This window comes from Rhinolophus sinicus, linkage group LG16 (genome assembly GCF_036562045.2).
Source record: "Rhinolophus sinicus isolate RSC01 linkage group LG16, ASM3656204v1, whole genome shotgun sequence".
Lineage (NCBI taxonomy): Eukaryota > Metazoa > Chordata > Mammalia > Chiroptera > Rhinolophidae > Rhinolophus > Rhinolophus sinicus.
This window is the reverse complement of record NC_133765.1, coordinates 6,265,661-6,293,395: the sequence shown is the minus strand read 5'-3', so window position 1 is coordinate 6,293,395 and position 27,735 is coordinate 6,265,661.

The following is a 27,735-nucleotide window of genomic DNA, read 5'->3' as shown; positions in this document are numbered from 1 at the left end:
GCAAGGGCAACAGAAAACCAAATAAGTGTACAATGAAAAATTAGCTAACATGGGGCAAAGCATCTTAGAGGCAAAGGAGAAACACACACACACACACACACACACACACACACACCTCATGCCCCCAGGAGAGACATTTTATGACAGTAGAAATAGTTGTCGTAAGACTATCCTATTTAGATATGATAAGCAAGACATAAAGTGCCAGTAATTCCTTTACTTTTCTCAAGGCAAGGGGTGCCAAGGAGTCGGCCACCAGTTAGTAAGCTTTTCTGTACATCTGTCACCTGTGCAGGCCTCTCTGCAAGTCTTAGAGCTACCAAGACTCCCTTAGTTTCTGAATATTACCCAAGTGCTGTTACTGATAAACATCCATGCAAAGGTGTCTGGTCTTACAATGCACCAGAAATGTGGATTTGTGCAGGAGGCTTGTGGGGTCCACCTTGGGGGATACAGTGACAACAGGGATGGAAAGTTTAGTTGCCCTAAGCTTGACATACTATGGATTCCTGAGCTATTTGGGGAAATCAGCAACCACTTTAGTGCCTTTATCTGCTTGGGAAGAAGCCTTACATAACCTACAGTCAATTGATTTCTGAGTAAAGGAACCCAGCTCTCATTTCGGTCAATTCTAGCTCCATACCTCACCAGGCCACTTTTACAGCAGTTCATCAAAAATCCCATGTAAAAGAGGCCTCCAAATAGAACTCAAAGGAAGGACACCTGTGCTGGATATCGACCCCGAGCAAAACCTGGTATACAGAAACCCCAAACGTCGCTTTAGAATGCTGCAGACACTGAGCTTGACTAAACAGTGAAGGATGTTAAATCAATATAAGATGATAAAAATATCAAGGCTTTCTTCTGAAAATGCAGAGTCCCACACTCTTCCCCACTAACCATTTCCACACACTCAGGTGCCTGAAGCATTTCTGTCTCCCTAGCTCCTTTGCCAGGTCTGTGAGTAGCAAAAGAATAAGGATTGTACGGGTTCCCAAATACAGCTCATCAGTTATGGGGAAGAGGTCCTGTTTGCTTTCTTCCCTTTCCATCACTTTAGCTACTGTTTCTACAGAATCAAAAGATGACTGCCAGTGGACAGGAAGTTTGTTTTCTTCCACTGAATGCAATTGTTTAGATGACAGCCTGTGAGTGCTGCAATTTTGCAGGTCTTCAGATACTTAATTCATCTCAGAGGTGATATTGAAAACAGCACAGCAGGCACTCACCAGCCACGAGCTCTCTTGCTACGAAAGCCCCTATCCAGTCACCCTGGGCCCTGCTGACTAACCCAGCTGGGTGATGCTGTATTCAATGAGGCAGGGTCGGTGTCATGATTGCCTGGGTTATATTGCTAGAGATGAGAGAGAATTGGGGTTGAGGAAGGTGTTGGCCAGTGTGCGGGCTCTCCTGATCTTCTAATTTCTGAACTCTGGATCAACGTTTTTCTATAAAGAGGACCAATGGTGAAACCTCCTTTCTGCCGGCCCCTCGGGCCAGCCAGCAAGCTGCAGGACTGTTCTGGGCAGGATGTCAGGAGAAAAGAGCTGAAGTGACATTTGCCACTTTGGTTAGGGCTGAAGCCAGTAAGACGGTTCAGAACAATAAAGAGACACTGCAAAAGATACCTCATTCTGGCCTCAAGAAGGGAAAACTGGAATCGCCTTCCTCCCCAACCATCCCTGTAATCTTTGTGTTGATAGAAACAGCTCTGGAAAGAAGTTTTCCTGCTGGAAAGGCTTTGTCTGCGCCTCAGGAACTGGGCTGGCCAGCAGTATGAGGAACATGTATGTATCCTCAGTCCTCTCCCCATCAGTCTCCCCGACTCCCTCAATATGAGTCTGACAGCTGGCAATAGATGTTCAAGGAGGTGACTTTTCTCGAGAGGGGTTGCCGATTCCCTGCTCAAATAAATCTGAGATTTCCCCCCTCCTCCCTATGCTTGTAGCCCCTGCCCAGCTGCGAGGCCTGAGCACGCCCAGCTGTAATGTTTCCCTCATTTCTCAGCTGGTGACATCTACCTTTCTCATAGGGCCACTTTCCCACACCAGATTGCTCCTTCTATAATAGGACTTTCCTCTTCATCTCCTCTATTAAGTTATAGTTCTCCTCAACTGTCTCTGATGCCCTCGCATCCTCAATACAAGTAAAATACGATTTTAGTACTAATATAATGATTATCGAGTATTTCCTATGTGCTAGAGATTTTCTTATAACTATATATATTAATTTATTTAATATCCATGGCAACCTTCTAAATTAGGTATCATTACCTTTTTTTAAAAATTAAATTTATTGGGTGACAATGGTTAGTAAAATTACATAGCTTTCAAGTGTACAATTCTATAATAATCATCTATATATCACATTGTGTGCTCACCTTTTTCATTTCAAAAATGAAATTCTAAAACTGAAAAAAATAAAAAATAGACTGGTTCTCAGTTTTGGAGTATTCAAGCCAGGATTTGAGCCCAGGTCATTGATCCCACAGCCCATGCTCTTCATCATTAAACTCTGGCTGGCATGGAAGCTTGCCCACTGGTTTTCCCAAACCATCCAACCTTCTTACCCATAGCCTTCTGGGCCAAAGAGAGCCCCCATCGCATTCAAGTCAGCCTCTTCCTTCTCTTACAGAACAAATCGTGCTCAGATTTCCGCCTCTTCTATCTGGCTGCTCTGGTTATCTCCTTGTTTGATTCTTACCCATTCCTCAAAGACTGGCTTACGTCCAGCCTGTTCTGCAATGTTCTGCAGCCCGTCCAAGCCCACCCTCATCCCCTTGGACCCTGTGGCACATCATCACAGCCCCAGTGTGTCTATGCCTTGTCCTGTTATAAGAGACTAGGAGCCATTTCAGAGAAAGGAGACGATCATATTATTTTGTAGCCCTTGTTGAATCACCAATATGAGGAACACAACAAAAGCCCAACTGAACTAGATCAGCACAGGATGGGGCTCCTGCGAACATTCTAACTCCAAGTCTTACAAAAACTCTGTGAGAGAAAACGAGCAGGCTGGCCATCCCTGCAAGCTTTAATGCCACACATGGCTGAGTCAACCACATGTGCCTCTGCTCCCGAGAGTCTTTGCTGCTCTGTTTGCATCTAGGAAAAAAAAGTTTTCTTTTCTAATGCTGAGAAATACCCAAGTGTACCTACAAATGCTGCCTTTGTTTATGTGGCAGTGAGAACTCTGTAAATTACAATAAGACATCATCCTCCCATAACTGCTAGCACTGGTCTCTGGATATATGAGAAGCAGAAACGGAACCAACTTTCAGGCCTCAACAAGTGTCATTCTACTCTTCAGATTACCCAGATGCACAGTGAGAAGCTGCCCGATTCCAGCTGTTAGACATGCACTTCTCAGTCCCTTACCAGCCTATCCATCCTAGAGTGGAATAAGAATGAATAGGTACATGGGGGATGCTGGAATCAGCTCCACCTTAGGTTCTACTGACAGACTGTAATCCTGTCTCCACCCACCCCTCTTTGCTTGTTTTCGTTTGTTTGTTTTTTTGTTTTAATAGCTGATCCTTGTATAACCACCCTAGGCCACTAATTAAGAGTTTGTGTGTGGGTGGGTGATTAAATGTGTATGTAAGAAAATATATAAATTCTAAACACCTGTTTCTGTGACGAAAGTTTAAAAAAAAATCATGAAATTAGAATGTTTGCAACATGTATCCCGTCTAAAATGGCCCCTTCCCGGAGGCCTACGTAAGTGCTCCCTCTTACTTCATGTCTGTCCTGAACATAGTGTTAAAGAGATATTTCCTTAACACTTCCTATAAAATGGCACTCTCATTACTTTCTATCCCTCTCACTCTATTTTTGTCCTAAGACTGATAATGCTGACACCATGTATGTATTTATTTACCTATTTATGTGCCCTCATACACACTCACAGAATGTAAGCTCCGTGAGAGCAGAAAATGTCTATTTAAAACATTTCTCGATTCCCAGGATCTAAAACTCTGCCTACCTGGCATATCATGGGTGCTCAATACATAGTCAAGCAAAAAAATGTTAAATAAACCCATGAGTAAATTCTAATATATAAATAAAAAGGGGTCCTGAATTGATTCTAATTTAAAACTAATAAAATATGGGACCTCAAACAGACTTCATCTCTGTGTGTCTCAGTCTTCTCACACGTAAAACGAGATACCTCGATAAGATAAGCAACTTATTACTATCGGTTTCCAAGTCTACTTAAATCCCTTAATGTGAACAGGTGGTGCAGGAAGTCGTGTCCTGCAATGACTTTCAGGTGACCATCAGCAATGCTATTTCCCCTCGAACCATGGAGTGAGGGTGAAAACACAACACTCCATGAAGTATTACATAGAAAGGAGACCTGGCCACCTGCTTTTAGACAAGCCCAGATTGTGTCCTTTGATTTTGCAGGAGGAAGAGGAATTAGCCTCCCTTAAGATGCTTTTACAGACTCATTCCTTTGAAATGGAAGGACTTAATACCATCAAGCCTGAAGAAGTAGTGCTCTTTATTGGGTCACAGAGGGGAACGCATAAGAAGTTGTCTGAACCATGTTTAAGAAGAGTAAAATCATGTTTGTAGGGAAGGCAGAAGATTGCTTTGAGGCTTTCGTATGATAACTCTTGGTTTCGCATTAGCTTTCTAAGGCATCCGAACTAATCATGGCAGTTTTGCAGTTCTCCTTTTAACCATCCCTAGAGGCCTTCTGTATTTCAGAGACCCCCGAGGGAAGAGGAAAACTAATGCACTAGAAATAGCTGTGCTTTTGACAGGAAGCTCACCCGCAAACAAGGCTAAGACAGATCACACAGTCAGGCATCGCCATCACTCCACGTGCACTGGAAACGCTGTGCCTTGTGCACATGGTTATGCAATGCAACCACTTGATAGAATGCTGCTGTCGCTGTACTAGAAATTGAAAGTGATCCACTCCTACCTGTACATACAGCAGGGAAAATCACTTTCAACTCGTTGAGAGACTTCAACAGCAGAGAGATTGATCAAACCGATGAGGAGCAAATCTCCTTGTCGCCTACTGAGGCCAAACACATAAACAAGGTCGGCTGCCAGTCATGAGGCAGGACGAGCTGGGGGACCGAGGGCTTGGGGAGCTGTGAAGAGGGAGGAGCAAGGAGCAGCAGTTTAGAGGCAGAGGGTAACGCGGGGCCCTGCCCTGCATTTTCAAAGACAGGGACCTCAGGTTGAGCCTCCTGGCCAGTGCTCAGTGGAGCTTGCCCTGGCTCAGGACCACACTGGCTTAGGAGAAAGCAATTTGTTATCAAGAGGGAGCCAGGCATGGAGCTCTGGTTGCAGGAGCTTGGAGGGGGCTGGCGTGACACCTTACGTCTCCTGGAGCTTTCACTGAAACGTGTTAGTCTTGGGCACTCATGAGGAAGAAACGATGGATTTCGGAAAGTCAGCATTACAAAGGAATAACAAATTCCAAGTCTTCTCCAAAGAGGGTTGGAAAAAGTCCTAAGAGAGGGAGGAGTAACATGCTAACTGGTGGAGTCACCTGTCCCTAATGACTGTGGCTCAGGGGTCTTTTGTGTTGTCCCCTTATCTCTTCCCGGGACTTGTCATCTTGCTATTACCTGTGTCACACCCAAGTGTCCTCATTAGATAAAAAATTAAATTTCGTTAATTAAAGTAATGGAAATCAATTACCCTTGTCAGGCCACATGGCCTACTGAAAGAGAGCCAAGCCTTATACTGCAGCTTCTTCCTGCCAGAGACTGGAGAGAGTGCCACAGGGTTGGGCTCTCTGAGGAGGGTTTCTTGTCCTGGGAGCAGAAGGATTTTTCTGCCCTAGAGCTGGAGCAGGTCCTATACTGTGAACTAGCAGGATATTTATTTCAAAATGATGAGTAGTAGAATTAAATTTTACTAACATTTAAAGATTCAATTAATTTGTTTTTAGCTCTCTACCTAGCATTATAATGGATTTAGCAAAACTTATGCATGTTTAAAATAAAACTCAATAACTTTACAAATGGAATACAGACGGGTTGATGCAGGGTGGTTGGTAGGATTTTTTCCTCCAACTATACTACGTCTACTCAGAACAGCTTGAAAATTCATCACTTTTATAAATATCTCTGTACAATTTAAACACAGTCATTATTTTTACTTTTTAAAAAGTGCTATAAATGCAAAGGCTAGTCTCCTCAGCAAAGTCCCTGCAGTTTTCTCAGTTTATTCCGAACTAATTGCTAAAGCAGCATGTGATGAAATCCCTAATAGCCTTCAGATAAAAGATTAAACCCTGTAAGGAAACACATTTGAAAGGTGAACTGCAGACTCTGAAATTCCACCCACTTGAGCAGCGGATGATGAATGCCCTCTCTATTAGTCAGGATCCTTGGGGTAACCAGCATGCTCCCTCCCAAACTCTCAGTTTAGTCACACTTACACAATGGCAGCCCAGGTTCAGGGCTGGAGTAAAGGACAACATCTGGCAGTCCAGGTTATATTTCTCCTGCTGAGTCACTATTGAAAAAAAAATGAACCCACTGACATCTCTCTGAGCTTAGTCCCCAGAGCCAATTTTTCTGTCTTTGAGAAGGGGTGCATTCCTTAGTGGTATAGTCTTGGCTCACCACTCTTTCTTAAACTGATCTCATTCACCTATTCTCTAGAACCTTTCTCTTCATTACCCTTTTCTGACACAATAGGACAAATTCCAGTTCATTCTGGTAGTCAAGACCTTCCTTCCCTCTCATCTCATAATATAACTATGCACATTTCCCACATTTTGAAAATGTGCTGCTCAAATTTAAAAAACTCACCTTCTTCCCTCAAATGTAGCATGCTTCTGATCACCTTAGACTGGAACAACTCAAGAACCTGATCTTCCTACTTCTCTCTTTTTGAAAACCCCCTTCCATCTCTGATTGTATGGAAAGGCAGACCTATGCTTACCAGAATTCACTATAAAAAGTGTAGCTTTCGTGTCATTCACTTTAATGAAAATATGGAAGATCTAGCTAAGAGAAAAAAACACAAGATGATGTTACCTTCGTTTATGAGAGTCACATGAAAGCCTGGCCAGAAACCTCAGCACCTGGTGACTTGTGCTGTGTGCTCTTTGATTGCCTGCCTGGAAACTGTGAAACCTCATGGCAGCTCAGAGACACACTAATAACAAGTGCATGGACTTGCCCAGTGCCATCCCAGACAGAGAGTCCCTCAAACAGATCAACTCTTACAACCTTATGCTCTTCCTTGCCATTGCAATCTGCGTGGCTTCCATTATCCCTCGCACAATCAATCTAGACAATCACATTTATCTCAAATAACATAAACAAGCCGGCCCTATATCAATTGCAGAGCCCTGGAGTAGCATTCTCATCCCTGGAAACAGCTTATGCCTAGAAGTGCTGCTATAACATCAAAGGCATATCTGTCTTAAAGAATTTGGGATTTCTTACACAACATGATTTATAGATGATGCATTACAAATTTGTATACTTGAAACCTATACAACTTTACCAACAATGGACACCCCAATAACCTTTAATTTAAAAAAAAGAATTTGGGATTTCTCGATACATAAAATCTCAGGGTAGGAAAAGAACTTACAGGAAAGTATCTCCCACTGTTCAAAGAGTATAAGTAGAAATTACTTCAAAGAGTCACAGTAGCCAAATTATTTCAATAAACCTAGATTAAGCTATTTAAACAAATTTACTTACTGCTCTTTTTTATTAATCATGTACCTCCAGGAATTAATACAGCATGTTTATCCCCCAAACAAATTTATCTTGTCATCCATTCTCAGTAGTAAATAGTCTCATAGTAGTAACGGTCCATGAAACACACTGCTCTAGAATCCCCAGCCCAATCTTTCATTAAATGTCTGATTCCCCTCCATAACATCACATCTGGGTTGATCATTGGTTTCCCCTTGCTTAACCTCACCATTACAGAATTCACTGTTGGTCTCATTTCCCTACCACAGTGTTCTTTGTCGCATTGAACCAAAATGTGCTTCTTTTTTGTACTTTCAGATTTGTTCCTCTAGTTTGCCATATGGAGCAAACTTAATCAATTCTTTAAATACATAAGAAAGTTTTCATGGTTCTTCTAATTATGTCCTCTAGGCTAAAACCCAGTCAAGCCCTGAATGATTACTCTGATGATATTTCACATTCTAGCATCATCCTGGACTCTTCTGTTTATTTCTCTTCAGTTATCCATATATCTCATAAAGCATGGTGGCTACGGTGAACACAGACACTTTAGATTGGGTCAAACCAATATAAACTAAACTAAGACTATTATTTATTTTAGCTCTGGACGCTGGTATAACAATAAGAAGTCAGGAGATTTTACTAGAATAATCTAGAATTTTATCTACTTTAAAGTAGTTCTTGTCTCAAAGTTGAAGTTATTTAAACTAACCAGATGAATAAAATTTAGTTATTTCCATAAGAATGAAGACCTAAGTGGTAAGACCTTGGATAATTGGGTATAGACCCTGAAAGAGAACTAGACTGTGATTTAGATCCCTCTGGCTCTAATGGACAGTAGTTGTCAACATTACCATTGTCATGGGCAAAAAGTCAGAGTTCCTAAAGGGAGTTGATAGGTCTGGCAGAGGTTGACTCCTCCACCCCTCAGCATCTCTGAATGCCAAGAAGGATGCTCAAGAGTCAGCCAAATCCCCACTGAAAAATGAGCCTCAGCATGTGAGAGGCAATTCCTGCTATTTTGCTGGGTACTTCTTGCTTCCAAAAGCAGAAGAGAGAATAGAGGCCAACATTTAGAGATGTGAATGGTACTAGAGGACTGCAGAAGAATAGAAATGCAAATGCAATTTTTGAAATGCACTCTACTGAATAATTCACTGAAAATATGAAGGATTATGTCAGCTTTTAGAATGGCCAGCATGGATTAGATAGGTACTTTAGCCGTATCCATTTGCAAGTAGGCTTTAAAGACAATTAAAAACAAAATGGTGTCAGTAGAAAGAACAATGAATTGTGCATCAGAAAACCAGGTTTCAGGCTGTGTTTGGGCACTTACTACCAATATGAGCTCTGGTAAATTCACTTAACCTCCTTAAAAACTCATTTATAAAATCTAAGTTCTGAACTAGAAGCTAGCTGTGGTCTTTACGGTACAGATCTTCTATAATTTATTATAATACATCTTACAGAAGACCATATTCCCTGACTTCTGGTAGTCCTCTAGAAGGAATGGCTTCACCTTATCTTAAAAGGATAGTGGTATGCGTAGTATTTGGAGGTGAGGGAGAGGATAAACTTAAAGTTCTGCATTAGATTCATCATAAAATTTGAGTTTTTGTTTATTTACTTTTTGTTGTTCTTGTTACCAGAGAACTACTTTCTTATCCCGTTTCTCTTGTTTGTTTTCCAGCACTTAGTTGTTGATTTGTGCTTTAGCTTTAGTTTTAAGCCACATAGAAAGCACCCATGGCCAGAGAGTGGTGTGCTGTTGCTCTCCATAACTGCTGTCAGTATTCCCTCTCCCTGGAGGACAACTGCAATGATTCTCTTGAGAACTGCACTTACTTTGCTCTGACATGCAAGAATTATACAGATAGCTTTGTGGAGGTCATTAAAACTGGTAACATTTCCTTGGACACAGACTTTGAAGATCACAGGACAAACACAACTCCAAATTGAGGTCACAGTCACTGGAAACCAAAAGTAGGCTTGGATTAAAAAGCAGCAAAACAATATGAAGATATGCAAATACTCTTATGAAAATTTTGTCCTATTCCATATATGTGACTCATTACCTACTGAGGCAGTAAGTAGGTTGGCTTCTGAAATTAAAGCTAAAGATGGAAACCAGGAGCTTATAGCAGACGAAGAGCCTCTCTGCATTTGGACACAGCAACAAGCTATTAATTTCATTTCCAAATAAGCAGAGAGATTATCTTGATCTGGAAAGGAAAGCTCCTGCTGTCCAAATTTCTCTTTGCCTGATGGAGCTGGAGATGAATGTCATTTACTTCAACAGTTAATGCATTTGGGGAGAAATCCAAGATAAGACAAGAAAGAATGATCCTCAATCACCTGAATTATTATAGTCCCAGTATGTGTTGGTGTCCATAAAAGACAATGGTGAGCTGAAATGAAAGGCAGAAAGAGTAAACCCTAAAAAAAAAAAACACACACAAAAAAACACAACAACACTGTGGAGGATGGGGCAATCCATATTAAAGGCCAAAAAAAAAGAGCTTCATAATACACAAATAACCGTTACCCTATCACATTTGACTCAATAGCCAGTTGTACATGTGCCCTTTTGCTCACTTGACAAAAACGTTTTTTTGCTCTGGGAGGGAGAAAGGACTTAGGGCAGAAAGAGCCATAGCATGTGTCTTCTTTGATTAGTCACTTTGACTGAAGTCTGTTACTGAAATGTGTGTGCTCAGTGACCGTTCACTTAATGTTCCATGATTGTGATGAATAAGATCTACTGAAAATGAGAGCCATTGATTTACCAGAGCCAAGATGCCAGTTGAATCTCATCTAGCATATCTCAGCTATGAGCTGCTTGCAGGCAAGGACTATACCTAGTTCCGCTTTGAATCCCCCACAGGACCCAGCACGATGCTTTGCATAGAGCAGGTGCTGAGTAACTATTGGACAGGAGACTGCTTTCATAAACGAAGGAAGATGTTTGATAACATATTCCATGACGTAACCATAGGGAAACATTTAGCAGGGTTTATTCTGGAGGTGCTCAATCTGCCAGAGAGGTGTCTACTTTTCCCAGCCCCTCACTGCTGCCACTGAGATAAGGCATTAACTGAAAGGTGAGCACCCGGTTTTGGAGAGGCCTTAGAACTTTATTATCGAGTTCTAAGATTTCATGGGTTGATGCAGCATTAATAGCAATAACAACTGAATAAAAAATTCTGTTTTAAAATCTGATCTGTGTGTGCTTCCAGGTCATGAAATCATGAATTCATTTCAGTTAGTGTAAAAACCCTCATAGAAGGGCGTGATAGGTCAAACCGTGGTAAGGGGAAGTAGACCATGTGGGATGGAGTCAACCCATAATTAAACCTTAATTAGTAACCACTTATAATGAACTGGATGCAAAGATAAAGAAGACATGGCCTTGACATTCAAAGAATTCACAGTCTAGTGGGAAAGAATCAGCACCAAGAGCTGAGACACAGGGGAGCAGAGAAGTTTCAACAAGTGGACTTCGAAGGCAAAGCACTCAGGTTTGCATCCCAAGCCATGTGCTCAGTAACTCAGAAACTTTGGCAAGTGGCCTGGCTTCTCTAAGTCTGACTTCCCAACACCTAAAAGAGCATTAACTGTATCCACTTCATACTTAGTACACATTAAGCTTTTAAGCAGTACCTGTATATGGTAACCACTCAGTAAATCTAAGCTCTTACTTTTATAAGAGGATAAAAATGGTAACAGACGCCAAAAACATGCAATGTTGAAAAGAAAGCTTCTTCAATAAATGGTGCTGGGAGAATTGGAAACCACATACAACAGAATGAAACTAGACTGCTATCTGTCACCGTGTACCAAAATTAATTCAAAATGGATCAAAGACCTAAACATAAGACCTGCAACAATAAACTGCACAGAAGAAAACATAGGTACTAAACTTAAGGACCTTGGGTTCAAAGAGCATTTTATGAAATTGACTCCAAAGGCAAGGGTAGTAAAAACTAAAATAAATGAATGGGACTATAGCAAACTAAAAACTTTCTGCACAGCAAAAGAAACCATCAACAAAATAAAGAGACAACCAATTAAATGGGAGAAGATTTTTTCAAACAATGCCTCTGATAAGGGGTTAATATCCAAAATATATAAGGAACTCACACAACTTAACAACAAAAAAACAAACAATCCAATTAAAAAATGGGCAGAGGACCTGGAGAGACATTTCTCCAAAGAGGACATATAAATGGCAAATAGACATATGAAAAAATGCTCAACATCACTAATCATCAGAGAAATGCAAATAAAAACCACAATGAGATATCAATTCACCCCAGTTAGAATGGCTATCATCAACAAGACAAATAGTAACAAGTGTTGGAGAGGCTGTGGAGAAAAAGGAACCCTCATACACTGTTGGTGGGAATGCAGACTGGTGCAGCCATTATGGAAGGCAGTGTGGAGGTTCCTCAAAAAATTAAGAATAAAATTACCATATGACCCAGCAATCCCTCTTCTGGGTATCTAACCAAAAAATCTGAAAACATTTATCCATGAAGACATATGTGCACCAATGTTTATTGCAGCTTTATTTATGGTGGCCAAGACATGGAAACAACCAAAGTGTCCTTCGATAGATGAATGGATAAAGAAGTTGTGGTATATATACACAATGGAATACTATTCTGCCATAAGATGAAATAGCACCATTTGCAACAACATGGATGGATCTTGAGATTATAATGCTAAGTGAAATAAATCAGACAGAAAAAGTCGAGAACCATAGGATTTCACTGATGTATGGTATATAAAACTGAAAACAACAAAGAACAAGACAAACAAATGAAGAAAACTCATAGACACAGACAATAGTTTAGTGGTTACCAGAGGGTAGGGGGGGAGGGGAGTGGTAGATGAGAGTAAAGGGGATCCAGTATATGGTGATGAAAAGAGAACTGACTCTGGGTGGTGAACATACATATGTAGATGCTGTATTACAGAATTGTACACCTGAAATCTATGTAACTTTACTAACAATTGTCACCCCAATAATTTTTTTAAAAAAGGGTAACAGAAGGGCAAAACAGAGAGCATCTTCTTAGCCAAAACTTAATAAACATTTTACAGTTCCTTCTTGAGTGCAGATTAGAAATTAACACCATTATTTCTAAAAATTGTCTTATAAATAGATGGTAGTTAACTGTTTACTTAGCTGTCTTCAGTTTTGAGGAAAACCATAACTTTTTAAGGGCTAGTTCCTTATGCAGCATTGTGTTAATTCTCAAATATTATTTTAGTTCTGAAGAAAGAACTCCTTCAGCGGAAGTTACCTGAACCAGGCAATTGGGCTTCAAAACCTGTGAACGGTATTTAGAAGTGTAGGTAAACAGAACTCATCACAGGATAGACTCTAGCTAGATCTACCCTGTATGAGAATATCCAGTATTATAAGTAGACAGTGGTAACAGCCATAAATATACCAGTAATCCCTTCTTATAAAGAGGTACTGGTCCATATTTCCTTGATCTTCATAGAATCTATTTAAGATGTCTGGGCAACCACAAACATAGTGCCTTTCTTTGCTACAGAGTTTGTGCAGTCTGTGGCCACATTCCCTGTGGAGGATTTTCTTTCTGAAGGTGAGGTGTGAGACAGGAAGAACACAACTGTGCTTTCAGATCCCAGATGGAAAGAGTGGAACATGCTAAGCTGTCAGAATAAAAAAAAAAATATATATATATATATATATATATATATATATATATATATATATATATATATATATATTGACTTTGGCATAGAGCACACTTTCTCTAGAAACTGTCAGAGAGATAAAATGGTGTTCCTGCAGAAAAATCCAGGTCTTTCCTATATACTGACCTTCTTTTAAGAAGCAACTTTTCATTAAAACATTTGTGGTACTCAAGTTGTGTATTAAACAAATGTGTGCTGACTGGTCTGTGTGGTGCTGGAGCAGATGTGAAGCAGTTAACACCACTGCAAGAGTGCAGAGAATCCCACGGAATCTTGCTATCTTTTTAATTCTATGATGATTTGGATAGAAAAGCCAACCCTGCTGTTTCGATGGCTTAATATCTTTTTCTCAGTCATTGCAGCAGTGACACTTCTAAAACGGACAGCCCACTCCTCTGTGGAACTGACTACATTGGAATTCTACTAAATGGCATAAAATGTCTTCAAAATCAAAGGGAGAATGTAATTTAAGTGCCATTCGGATCTTCCCACGGTTTCTCTGTACCCACACGCTAGAACACTGCTTGGTGACAGGTCTATAGTTTAGGGTAACACACAGTGGGGGAAAAAATGATGGTTTTTCAACCACTTATTTCAGGAAATTGACAATTTTTATAGCACACACTTCTAATGGAAAATCATCCAGATTCCCTCCCCCCACGTTGAAAACATTGGTAGAATATGAGAAAGCAAGGCATTTGTCAAGAAATTAGCATCTATCTTCTTTCCAGAAGTAGAGACGCAAAATGTGAAGGTGGAACAAATAATAGCAAAGCAGTATTACCCTACCAGAATGAGAGCTAAGAAATGTTGTATGTGCATGGGGAGAAAATCATATTCTCCTTCCCAAACTACTGTTTTTGTATGAAATATTGCATATTTCACATATAGCGTGTGGCCTAGAGTACCACTATTCTAACTTAAGTAGAACCAGGAAAATGGATGTAGATTAAAAATAATTACCAAAAAGCAGTTATTAAATAAACATTTAGTAAGCACCTACTATGTACCAGACATACATTTGATAGCAGTATTTCTCCGTTCTGAGAAATCACATGTGAAAAAAGTCTACTATGCAAATGAACACACGGCATAATCTGAAACCAGCATGGAAGGTGACATAAAGGTATAAGTCATGAAGATCTGGGAGTATACCAATGAAGAAAAGTGGAAGAGTTATGAAAACATATCAGTAAGGAATGGTACATTAATGTAATTAGTATGTCTTTTTCCCTATAAAATTAAAATGGATAAAATCTCTCAGGTCAATACATGGAATAACTTTCTGATAGTGAAAGTTGTTTAAAAATGGAACGAGTCACAAAGAGGTACCTCAAAATTGACTTTCCCCCATTTGTCATGGTTATTTTAGGAACAGCAAATGGCCTTTCAAAGTTTTGTCAATATCTAGCTTTTGCGGTGTGGGACTAAGTGTAATCAGGACTGGATTGAGAAAAGTGTTGTCTATATTCTTCATCTCTCCCCTTTCTCACCTCCCATTTCCTTCTCAGCCCACTACAATTGAGCTTTCAAATCCAGCCATTCCAACAAAACAGCTGTTATCAAGGTCATCAACTACTCCGTTTTACCAAATTACCAAACGTTATTTCACTTTTCCCATTGTCCCATTGCATTTCTGTCTCAGCAGCATTTAAAAGAAATACTTTCCTCTTCGAGCTTCTGTGATACCAGTCTCCTGTGCATTTGTTCATTTACTTTTTATCTACTAGGTAGTTTCTCCTTCTTGGGGATTGTTTTCTCTTCTTCTCTTTCTGACCTCTAAAAGGAGTATCCCAGGGTTCCAATTTTATTCCTCAAATCACCTGTCTTTACACTCTTTCCTAGGATGGCTTCATGCAATCTCATGGTTGTGAATGCCATCTATATCCTGGTTATTCCCAAACCTATATCCTTAATCCAGTCCATTTTCCAGAGAATAAAATTCATATAGCTAAATGTCCACTTAAATCCAACAAGCTCCTCAAACATAACATACAAACACAAAATGGAATTTACCAAGCTACCCTCCTGTGACACATGTATCCCCTTCCTCGAGATGCTTTCATCTCAGAAAATAGTAATTTCTAGATCCTAACACTCAGAATCATCTTCAATTTTTCTCTTTTCCTCTTATCCTATATGCAACCCATTGGTCAGCCTTCTTTGTTCTAGAATGTCTCAACTCATCATTTCCTTCTATTTCCATTACTACCACCCTAGTTTATGCAACGATCTCTCATCTGGATTATTGAAATAGCCTTTAGTTTGTCTCCCTCTTTTTGCCCTGAAATCCATTCCCCGTTTACTAGGGTAATTTTAATATTCAAATCAGACCACTTTACTCCAGTGGTTGAAACCTTCAAGGACTCACTAGTGAATTTAAAATAAACTTCAAATCTCTTACAATGTCTAGAAGGCCTTAGATGATATAGTTCCTGTCAATTTTGGGACTCCATCTCCTGAAATTTCCCCATTGTCACTATGTTTCCACTTCACAGGTTTTCTTTCTGTTCCTCCAAAACACACAATGCTATTTGCTATCCCTGCCTTTTGTACTGCTCTCTTATCCATCAAGAATGCTTTTCCTCTAGATTATGAAATCCGTAGGTGTCTTCTTCTCAGAGTAGCCTTCACTGAGCCTTTTATGAGTGCCTGAGCTGAGGAACTTCAAACCCATCACCAGTGATTATGTCTACCACTGTTTATTTCACAGAAGAGATCCATTTATGTATTTTGCATATTGGTTATACCTTTTACATCAGTAGAAATGTGGGATCTCTGTGAGGGTAATAACTTTGTCTCTATTGTTATATCCTCATCCTTAATGTGCCCATAGAATAGCAGATGATCAGAAATTATTGCATGAATAAATGTGTAAGTGAACAGATGAATGAAGTTTCCTTGGACACTAGAGGAGCGAAAGCTGGTGAACTGAGAAAAGCTAATTTCTATTTCTATCCCCCAAAAGTAACATTTCCAACGGCTTAGACAGGTATCACTGAAGCAACAGACTTGGAATGAGTAAACCTAGGTTCATGTCAAACTGTTTGATTTTTAGAAAGTATAGGTTTCTGTTTCCTTATCTATTAAATGAGAATAATAATCCCTATAGTTACCATAAAGATTAATTGAATAATCATTGCCACAGTCTCTAAGTTACAATTGGTACTCAATTTTTGTCTAATTTATGGTCTGTATGTCTAAATATCTATTCCTATATTAAAACATTTCTAAAGATTGAGGCTTCATCCTTTCCCTAGAATCTGCCTCAGAGTCATCACTATCCAAAAGATTCTGCCTTTTTTATTGTAAACCCCTATTTTGGCCAGTTCTCATTAGGGATGGAAGGGAGCATCTGGCTTGATTGCATATTTTAAGAGCTTAGTCTCCATGCTGATGGGGGCTGCAAAAACAGATGATGGGGGAAAAATCAGTCTGTACAAATCCTCTGGTCCCTTCTCTCCAAGGAAATCACTGAGCTCACTGTCATCTGCTCTGCCATCATCGTCTAACTGGTAAGATCCTCACTTGGCAAGCAGTAGCCTGATCTCTGCTTCCAGCCACTCTGCCACTCAGCCAGATTCTTTCTACACTGACTTTATCCCAGGGCATCACAGGGATGCAAACTTTTGCATGATGTAGATAAAACAAAATTAGAGGTGTTATGCCTGCTATTCTTTCAACTTTCCAGGAAAGAGCCTGAGCAGGGCTCAGGCTATAAGAAGTTTACCTTTCCAGTGGACATAGTAACTTAGATGATATCTTCCACCCCCCCATAGCCCCCCCAAAAAGAAAAAAACATATACCTTTTCTCACTTTTCTGTCCATTTGCTGTAGGTTATGGAGGCATATTTTCCCTTTTCTACCCCCCACCCCCCCACCCCCCGCAGAGTATAAGCAAAGTCTCTCTCTATTGCATCCCCAAACCTGTTTTCACAGTCTGTGTCTTTCTAGTGCCTAAGATTTAGGTCTGTATGACTCATAGACCATTGTTTCAAAATGGAAGTAGTTCTATATGTCCTGTTTGTGTTGCTGCCATTCCCTGACTTGATGATGGTGGTGATAGTGGTGGTAATGGTGGTGGTGATGGTGGAGGTGGTCATGGTGGCAGTGATGATGGTGACGATAATGAGGTGGCAGTGGCAGCAGCGATGATGATGAAGATAGGAACAAAAACTAGCACATACAGAATGCTTAATATGAAGTGTTATTCTCACAAGAACACTATAAGGAAGGTATTATCATCCGCATTTTACAAACGCAATAGAGAGGCACAGAGATGGTCTATATCTTACTTGGCTAGCAAGCAGCAGAACTGAATTCTGTTTCTACTGGATTCCAATCCATGCAGTCTAACTCCAGAATACCGGGTCTTGACTAACATTATATTAACTTTGGTCAACTTTCAAAAGTATCCTTATTTTGCCTTTTGATAACTTGGAGTAGTAATAATTGTCATTACCTATTTACAATATTTTTCTGTGTATTGGATACTTTGAAAGCTATGGAAGAAAGCTGCATAGTAAGTAGTGAAATGCTATTAGAGTTCACCATACTCTTCTAAATCCAGGATCAGTGGTTGCAGGGTGACACAACATGCATATTTATAAAAGGAAAGGTATTCAATACTAAGAAGTTGGCTGTGCAAATGGCTTAGCAATAAAAAAATGGCATGACATGCATGCAGAATATGGAATTGTAAAAAGATAACTTCTCAAATTAAGCTGTTAAAAAATATAGGTAAAATTCTAGGCATTCTTGAAGAGAACTAAAAGCAATTCCAAGTGAGTTACTATGTTTCCCCGAAAATAAGACCGGGTCTTATTTTTTTTATTTATTGGGGTGACAATTGTTAGTAACATTACATAGATTTCAGGTGTACAATTCTGTATTACATCATCTATATTAAGTTGTGCTCCAAAAGATGCATTAGGGCTTATGTTCAGGGGATGTCCTCCTGAAAAATCATGCTAGGGCTTATTTTCTGGTTAGGTCTTATTTTCGGGGAAACACGGTAGAGAAGGACAGGGATGGGGTGGAGTTGAGAAAAAAATTACTAGCTACCAAATTGCACAAATATCTTACCAGTCTCTTGATTCTATTTACCTATAAGGGGAAGGTCATAAGGTTTACCCTACCTAACAAAAGTAATAAGTGCTTAACACAAGGTCTTTGAATTATCTGACTGAGAGGAGTTCTACAAATTTGAAGTCAATGCCAATGACTTTTTAAATTAGGTCTAATAGCAGCTGCCCACATGCAATAGATTTGTAAGCTTCAGTCCATCTTCTAATTGACCGAAAAAAATGAGGTCTCTGTTGCAGCTCATCCTTCTAGCATTTCCTGTTTCTCCATTTCACAGTAACATAAATGGAGTTAGCTGATTTTAAAAGCATGTAGAGAGCCATAATTCAAGTCTATCTAGCAGAATTCAGCGAGCACTGGGTTGGGAGTCAGAAATCCAGGATTCTACATGCAAGTCAGTCATGAACTAAATTTGTGATCATGAACTAGAGTTACAGGAAATAGAGGTCTGGAGAGAAACTTTAGGCCATTTAGAGCAAAGCTAGCAGCCAGATGAAGGGCTGAGATTCTGGGGAAGTATTTGGCCTAAGGACTCCTACCTAAGTAAGTGGCACAGCTGTTTCTGGAACACCAGCCCTTGTGACTCTCAGTCCAATGCTCTTTCTGCCACATCAAATGCTTTCAATAGTTACTCTTAGCACTAGCAGTCTAAGAAATATTTAAAGTGGTTCAGTCTGCCTCCTGAAAAGATGATGGCAGCTGATAAAAGGATCTTAAGTGGCTACATTTTTGGTCATTTAAAATAGGCTTCAGTCAAATTCAGCACAAGTTCCTAAGGATTACGGAAATATGCAGTTTTAGTGAGTGAGTTCTACAATTTACAGAATCCTTGATTGTACAGATGCAACCTATGTTCCCAATGGCCATTGTCATGCGGGGCGACCTGCGGGGTATCTGCTCCCGCTCCCCACATAGAATGCAGGATGTGGCTAGGCCAAAAAGCAACACCCACGGAGCCATAGGTAGGGGAGTCATTCCACTATAGTCTCACTGGAGACTGGGTTCACACGACATGCTACCTGCTGTCCGCTTTTCTGCCAACCGATAGACACTCTCCTCGACTCCCCTCCCCAGCGCAACCGCGGCAGTTATATTAGTGGCCAATGGCTCACTGGTTACAGCTGATGGTCAACTAGCCACAGCTGATGGCCATCCAATCACAGTTGATGGCTATTTACTACCCGAGCCAGCACCTTTCCACGTGAGGCCAAGAGCCTGGAAACTGCACTCCTGGCTCTGTTCCCACAGCCATGCTAATCAGTTTTCTTTTTCTCTCAGTATTAGAAGAAGGTTCAGAGAGATTTAAGTAGAATGGGCATTCAGTAGAACTTATTGATTTTTCCAGCAGGCAAAGAACATCTCTGAAGTCTTCCAAAAGGTGGCGGTAGTGTGGCAGAGGGAGATCAGTTATAGAACTATGCAAAAAACAAGCAATTAGTAACGACAGAAAAGACTGGGAGCAAGTTGGAATTTCTCCTCTCAGCAGTATTTTAATAATAAAATATACTATACCACAATTCTTCAGGGAGCTGTCTCTGTCTCTAACAAAATAATTAAGTTCGTTTTATGAAGAAATATAATTGGCCACCTTCAAATGCTGGGATTGGGGCATAGAAGTAACATCTGATTATAGGTGAAGGGTGTTTTGTATTTTGTGGTTTTGTTCCACAGCTTAAATTCTGAGCCACTGATTTGCCAAATCTTAATAAAAACTTCTGTTGCAACAGGGTTTCATCACATATTTAAACAAAGTAAAGGGGTGGGGGTGGGAGATGAAGGTCAGGGGGATCAAATATATGGTGATGGAAGGAGAACTGACTCTGGGTGGTGAACACACAATGGGATTTATAGATGATGTCATACAGAATTGTACACCTGAAATCTATGTAATTTTACTAACAATTGTCACCCCAATAAATTTAAAAAATAAATTTTAAAAAAATAGACTGAAATGACTCTACATTATCACTTGTCCAAACCCAGGTTTAGCCTTACCTCTCTGTTCCTCTGATCAAGTGAAAAAGGAGATATCAGTGGGATTTCAGGTAACTTGTCACCATGTGGACAGAGGGTCCCATCAGCTTGCATTCCTTCTCTATTGCTTTTTGCTTGTTTAACTTGGGCCAATTAAGCTTTGCACTATCTTTAATTGTCAAACTAGCACTTTTAGACGTGAGAAAACCCATCTGGCAATCACCTTTAAATTGGCCTTCAGCCCCTCCAAATAGCTTTAATTAAAGTCACAACTGGCATGGAATCTGTCCAGGTTTTCTTTGGTTACAAATTCACAGTGTCACAGGTGTGGCAGGAACAGGACATATATTAATTCTGGAACCTCAAGGTCTCATGCAGGTCATGTTCAGATTTTTTTTTAATTAAATGCCCATACAAACAGTCAGCTGGCCAGGCATTAGCAAAAGACCTCCCCATAGAAAGAACCAATGAACTTCCTTGTAATTTTAGGAGCTGGTTCTATCAAAATTAGACCCTAGCTAATCCCACTGAAGGCAAAGGACGCCCTGCAGCTATACAGAGATTTGTTGAGAAACTCAGGATATATACTTGAATTGACATTAGATAGTTTGCTCTAGGAAAAGGCTATAAATACATGGTCATTCCTTGCAGTTCTCCTAGAACTAGCTCAGACTCAGAGCCCATAAGTAACAACTACTCCAGAAAAGGTCATTGCTAGGAAAAACCATCTCAGTTGGGTCCCTTGAGAGAGAGAGAGTAACCTAATAAGTAAGATGCACTGACATGGGCTTTGATCTGTATTCAAACCTGGTTCTCCTCGGTAGCCGCCTAACTCTGGTAAAGTTATTTAACATTTCTCAGACTTCTTTGCCCATCTACAGAATGTAAATAATAATATTTGTCTCCACAGGGTTGTGATGAGAATTAACAGAAATAATATATGGAAAATCCATGGTAGATGTCTGACATAAGTAAGTGGATGATAAACCACATCTTTTTAAAGGGTGTGTGGTAGTTGGGAGAGCCTTTCCTGTTGTGTCAGCTCACAGCAGCTCCTCACCAGCGGTCTTAAGGACACCACTGCAGCCCAATCTGCATAGTACCATCTCCTAATTTCTTTTCAAATTTAACTTTATCAAATTTCATCTATTATTTGTTGACAAGAAGGGGACTGAGAAGAACTTAAGAGGGACCATAACTCTTATCCAAATCAAAATGTGTCCACTATTTAAATTGCCTTCTGTGTTGATTCTGAGAAAGAATTTTCCTCCTCCTTTTGAAAAAAAATAAACTTTCTGCATTAATAAGCACTAATAAACATAAATCCCACACCTCCCAGTCTCCTTCATGATTAACTTCCATCAATCTAGTGACTTTTTGGAATCTTTTTTTTCAATTACTCCTTTCCTGCCAAATTACAAACATGTTAAAATGCCCCCAAATAACAAGCAATCAAAATCAAAACTAAAATCTCCTCTCTAAGCTGTTTGCTCTTCACTGTCCATCCCTTCACTGCCAACCTCTTGGAAAAGAAATCTGCACCCAGGTGACTTCTGGTCAAGATGACGGCATAGGTGAACACTGTGATTGCCTCCTCCCATAAATACATTGAAATTACAGCTAAATTACAAAATGACCATCATTGAGAACTGCCTGAAGACAAGATAAAGAGAAGTTCTATAACTAAGTACAAACGGAATAAGCCACGTCAACACTGGTAGGATGAGCTGATATGCTGAATGGGCAGGCACCACACTCACACTGTCTAGTTAAGAAATGGGAGGGATATCTTGGCTGTGGAGTTTTCCCCTGAAAAATGAGGGTTCCCAGCCCCACACCAGGCTCCCCATGCCACGGTTCCAGTGCCAGGAAGAGAAATTTCCATAACTTTTGGCTGTGGAAACCAGCAGAGATTGTGGCTGAGTGAGACAGACGGCTGCTGAGGTCCCAGGTGTTCCTCTTAAAGGGCCTATGCACAGACTTACTTACTGATGGACCCACTTGCTCTGAGCTCCAGCACTGAGCAACAGCTCAAAAAGTGCCAGAAACATACAGAGAGGAACTCAATTGTCTGACAGCAGGGCAAGGGCTAACGGGCAGCTGGAGGGCTATTGTACTCCATTTTTTCCTTTACTAAGCCCTCCCCCCCTCAGCCTGCAGGCACAGACGGGCATCAAGTATGAGTCTCCATCAACCTGGCTGCCACCATTTACCTCACCCTGGTGATTCCCTGAAACCATGCCCCACCCAACTTACAGGCCCACCCAAGCTGATTCAGGCAATTTTTTTCATACAAATGGCCTATCTTAGCTTCTGCTGGGGACTTTCTTAAAATCTCTCAAAGGTTCGCAAACCCCAAACAAGCAGCAACTGGCCTAGGCATGCCCCATACCTCTTGTCAAGTGGCCCCACGCCTGACACTAGTAGCAGTCTGCCTGAGTACACAGCTTAGCCTCTCCCAGGCAACTCCAAGCCCAGCACAAGTGACAACCATCTGCAGATCACTTTATACCTCATACCAAAAGGCCTCAGGCAGAGCATACGTAGCAGCTGACCTTAGCCTGCAACAGAACCTCTCCTAATAGGCCCCAGAACAACATACCCACTGGCCCACCTCACTGGCCCTGGTAAACAGCACCATATCAGAGAACCAGCCAACCACCTCTACAAACAACACAACCGAAGGACAGACAGACTCAACAGGCACCACAGCCCTGCTACAGCAAATCCTGCTCCTTGGGGTCCTCCCCTGCACAACAGCTCCCCCACTCTAATAATGGCCATTACTCACATCCAATCAGCCTGAGGGTCGATCCCTCCCATTGATGTGCCAACAGCAATCAAGGCTCTACTACAACAGGAGGGCATACACAACCCATACAGGAGACACATCTGGAGCACCAAATTCAGGTGACTGAGAAGAGTGTGCCACCGGGCCACATAGGCCATCTACTATATGAGACCACTGTATTAATCCTGGGAGATATAATAGCTATACATAATACACAGAAACAAACACAGAAGTGAACCAAAATGAGGAGACAAAGAAACATGTCCCAAATGCAAGAACAGGACAAAATTCCACAAAAAGAGCTAAACAAAATGGAGACAAGCAATCTACCAGATGCAGAGTTCAAAACACTGGTTATTAAGAGGCTGAACAAACTCAGGGTGAAAGTAGATGAACTCAGTAAGAATTTTAACAAAGGAATATGAAACATAAAAATGGAAATAGAAACCATAAAAAAACAAAAACCAGTCGGACAGTCGGAAATGAAGAATACCATAACTGAAGTGAGGAATACATTAGAGGGAATCAACAGTAGATTAGATGAAGCAGAGGATAGAATTAACAACATGGAAGATAAGGTAGCAGAAAACACCCCATCAAAATATCAAAAAGAGAAAAGATTCCAAAAATCCAAAAACATGAGGACAGTTTAAGGGGTCTCTGGTACAACATCAAGTCTACCAACATTTGCATCATAGGTGTACCAAAAGGAGAATGGAGAGAGCAAGAAATTAAAAACCCACTTGAAGAAATAATGATGGGAAACTTACCTAACCTGGTGAAGGAAATAGACATGCAAGGCCAGGAAGTGCAGAGTCCCAAACCAGATGAACACAGGGAGGGAACACACCAAGACATAATTAAAATACCAAAAGTTAAAGACAAACAAAGAATTTTAAAAGCAGCAAGAACAAAGCAGTCAGTTGCCTACTAGGAAGCCCCCATAAAACTGTCAGCTGATTTCTCAACAGAAACTTTGCATTCCAGTAGGGACTGGCACAAAATATTCAAAGTAATATAAAGCAAGGACCTACAACCAAGATTACTTGACCCAGCAAAACCATCATTTAGAATCAAAGCATAGATATAGAGTTTCCCAAACAAGTAAAAGGTAAGGAGCTAATCATCACCAAACAAGTATTATAGGAAATGTTAAAGGAACTTCTTTTCGAAGAAGGGGAAAAAATAATATCAGAAATGTGAATAATAACATGGCAATAACTACATATCTATTAATAATTACTTTCAATGAAAATGGATTAAAAGCTCCAATCAAGACATACGGTGGCCAAATGGATAAGGAAACAAGATCCTTACATATTCTGCCTACAAGATACTCACTTCATATGGTCCTCGACTTTTTCGGTCTGACTTATTTTGCTTAGCATAATAATCTCAAGGTCCATCCATGTTGTTGCGAATGGCACTATTTCATCTTTTCTTATGGCAGAATAGTATTCCATTGTGTATATATACCACAACTTCTTTATCCATTCATCTATCAAAAGACACTTTGGCTGTTTCCATGTCTTGGCCACCATAAATAAAGCTGCAATGAACATTGGAGCACATATATCTTTATGGATAAATGTTTTTAGATTTTTTGGGGTATATGCCCAGGAGAGGGATTTCTGGGTCATATGGCAATTCTATTCGTAACTTTTTGAGGAACCTTCACACTGCCTTCCATAGCAGCTGCACCAGTGTGCATTCCCACCAACAGTGTATGAGGGTTCCTTTTTCTCCACCGCCTCTTTAACACTTGTTACTATTTGTCTTGTTAGTAACCACCATTCTAAGAGGTGTGAGGTGATATCTCATTGTGGTTTCTATTTGCATTTCTCTGATGATTTCATCATATGTCTATTGGCCATTTGTATGTTCTCTTTGGAGAAATGTCTCTTCAGGTCCTCTGCCCATTTTTAAATTGGATTATTTGTCTTTTTGTTGCCGAATTCCTTATATATTTTGGATATTATCCCCTTATCAGAGGCATTGTTTGCAAATATCGTCTCCCAAAAGTCAGGAACCGTATGACTTCACAGATATGTGGGATATAAAACTGAAAGCAACAAAGGAATAAGACAAACAAAGAAACTGAAAGTCATAGACATAGACAATAGTTTAGTCATCACCAGAGGGGTGATAGTAGAAGAGGGTAAAGGGGGTCAAATATATGGTGATGGAAGGAGAACTGATTCCGGGTGGTGAACACACAATATGATATATGGATGATGTACTACAGAATTTACACTTGAAACCTATGTAATTTTACTAACCATTGTCCCCCCAATAATTTTTTTTTTAAAATGATACTTCAGATCGAAAGACACATAGAGACTGAAAATGAAGGGATGAAAAAAGATTTCATGCAAAGGGGAAAAAAAAAAGCTATGGCAGCAATACTTGTATCAGACAAAATATACTTTAAAATAAAGTCTATAGCAAGAGACAAAAAAGGACCCAGCATTCTGTGTATTTATCTAAAGAAAACCAAAATACTAATTCAAAAAGACATATGCAACCTTATGTTCTTTGCAGCATTATTTACAATAGCTAAGATATGGCAGCAACCTAAGTGTCCAGAGATAGACAAATGGATAAAGAAGAGGTGGTATATATATACAATGAAATATTACTCAGCCATAAAAAAGAATGAAATCTTGCCATCTGCAACAATGTGGATGAACCTAGAGGGTATTATACTAAGCGAAATAAGTCAGAAAAAAAATAAAGACAAATACCATATGATTTCACTTGTATGTGGAATCTAAAAAACAAACTAAATGAATAAATAAAACGGAAACTCATAGCTATAGAGAACATTTTGATGGTTGCCAGATGGGAGGGGAGTTGGCAAGGAAGAGTGAAAAAAGGGGAAGGGATTAGGATGTGCAAATTGCCAGTTATAGAAAGAGTCCCAGAGATGTGAAGTACAGCACAGGGAATATAGTAAACAATATTGTAAGAAACATGTATGGTGTCATATGGGCACTAGCTTTATTGGGGTGATCACTTCATAAGTTATATAAATAATGACTGTGTTGTACACCTGAAGCTAATATAATGTTGCATATCAACTGGTAATTGAAAAATTTTTTTAAATATTACAATAAAACTGCACCCACTTACTTTTTCTTCCTCTTATGTAGCCCACTGCACACTGTAGACACTTGAATGCTAGGGCCATTTTCCTCTTCCCCTAGCTCTTCCTTGGATCATTCTCATCTCAGATAACAGCACTATCATCTTCATAGACCAAACGGATTTTCCTTTTCCTTCATTTCCCAGTTGATGAATTGAATGATTGAAGGATGAATGAATTGATGAAACCACTGCTCATGTTAATCTACCCCTGAACTCCTCTGCACCCGAAACTCTCTGGGTCTTTTATTGTACTGTCTTGTGATCACCTGTTTCATTGGTTTTGTCTTGCCTAGTGAACTGTAAGTTCTGCAAAGCCAGTGATCCCATCTCCCTTGCGTTCTCACCACTTACCGTTTGGTTTGACTACATATTCAACAGCACAAATTTAATGTCTGAGTAACCAAAATATTTGCTGCTCTTTATTCCCATCATTGCTTTGGTTGAAGGCCTTATCATCTCTCATCTGTGCCACTGGGTGAGTCCCGTATTTATTCATCATTATTTAGATGATTCATTCATTCATTCAACAAATATCTACTGAGTCCGTTTCTGTGCTGGGCCCGGTTCTGGGTACTGGGGAAAAATAAAAAGACACCATCTGCTCTCATAAAACTGATAGTCTAGTTGAAGGAAGCAAAAACCAAATAAGATGCAAGTACATGTAAGAGCTCCGAAGACGGGCAGTGCTACTTAGACAAGTGGCCAGGAAACTCCTTCATTGTTTATTAGCATCTGAGTAGAGACCTGAATGAGAGGGAGAACGTGCGATCATAAGCCTGCTTGGAAAGCACCCTACATGGAGGGAACAGCAGGGATGAAGGCCCGAGACTCGTGCTTGATGGGCTTCTAAACAGCAAGGAGACCAGAGTGGCTGTGGTGCAGGAGCTGGGAGACCAGGGAGTGATAGGATATGGTGGGTGATGTGGAGAGGGGAGGCCTGGTAGGCCATGCCACGGACACTGGAGTGATTCTGATTTATTCTGGAAAGCCATCAAAGGAATTTGAAAAGGGACCTTAACTTGCTGTCCCCAAACAGTTCTGATGACATTTCTTCTATATTAATTTCTTTTATTTGCTTGCTATTTTCTATAAAATAAATTCCAAATGCTTTTGCTTGACATTTACATCCCTTTGTGGTGTAGACTTTTATGCCACACCCTCACTTTCTCATCTCTGTATTTTCTTCTCAAGATGGACTTGTATCTATACCTGTGACTGCTGAACTAACGCATAATAGTCCCACTGTCAGCAACACCTTTACATTCTCTTTCATAATTGTTCACATTTGCTAGGATTCCAAGTAACTAGTGATATT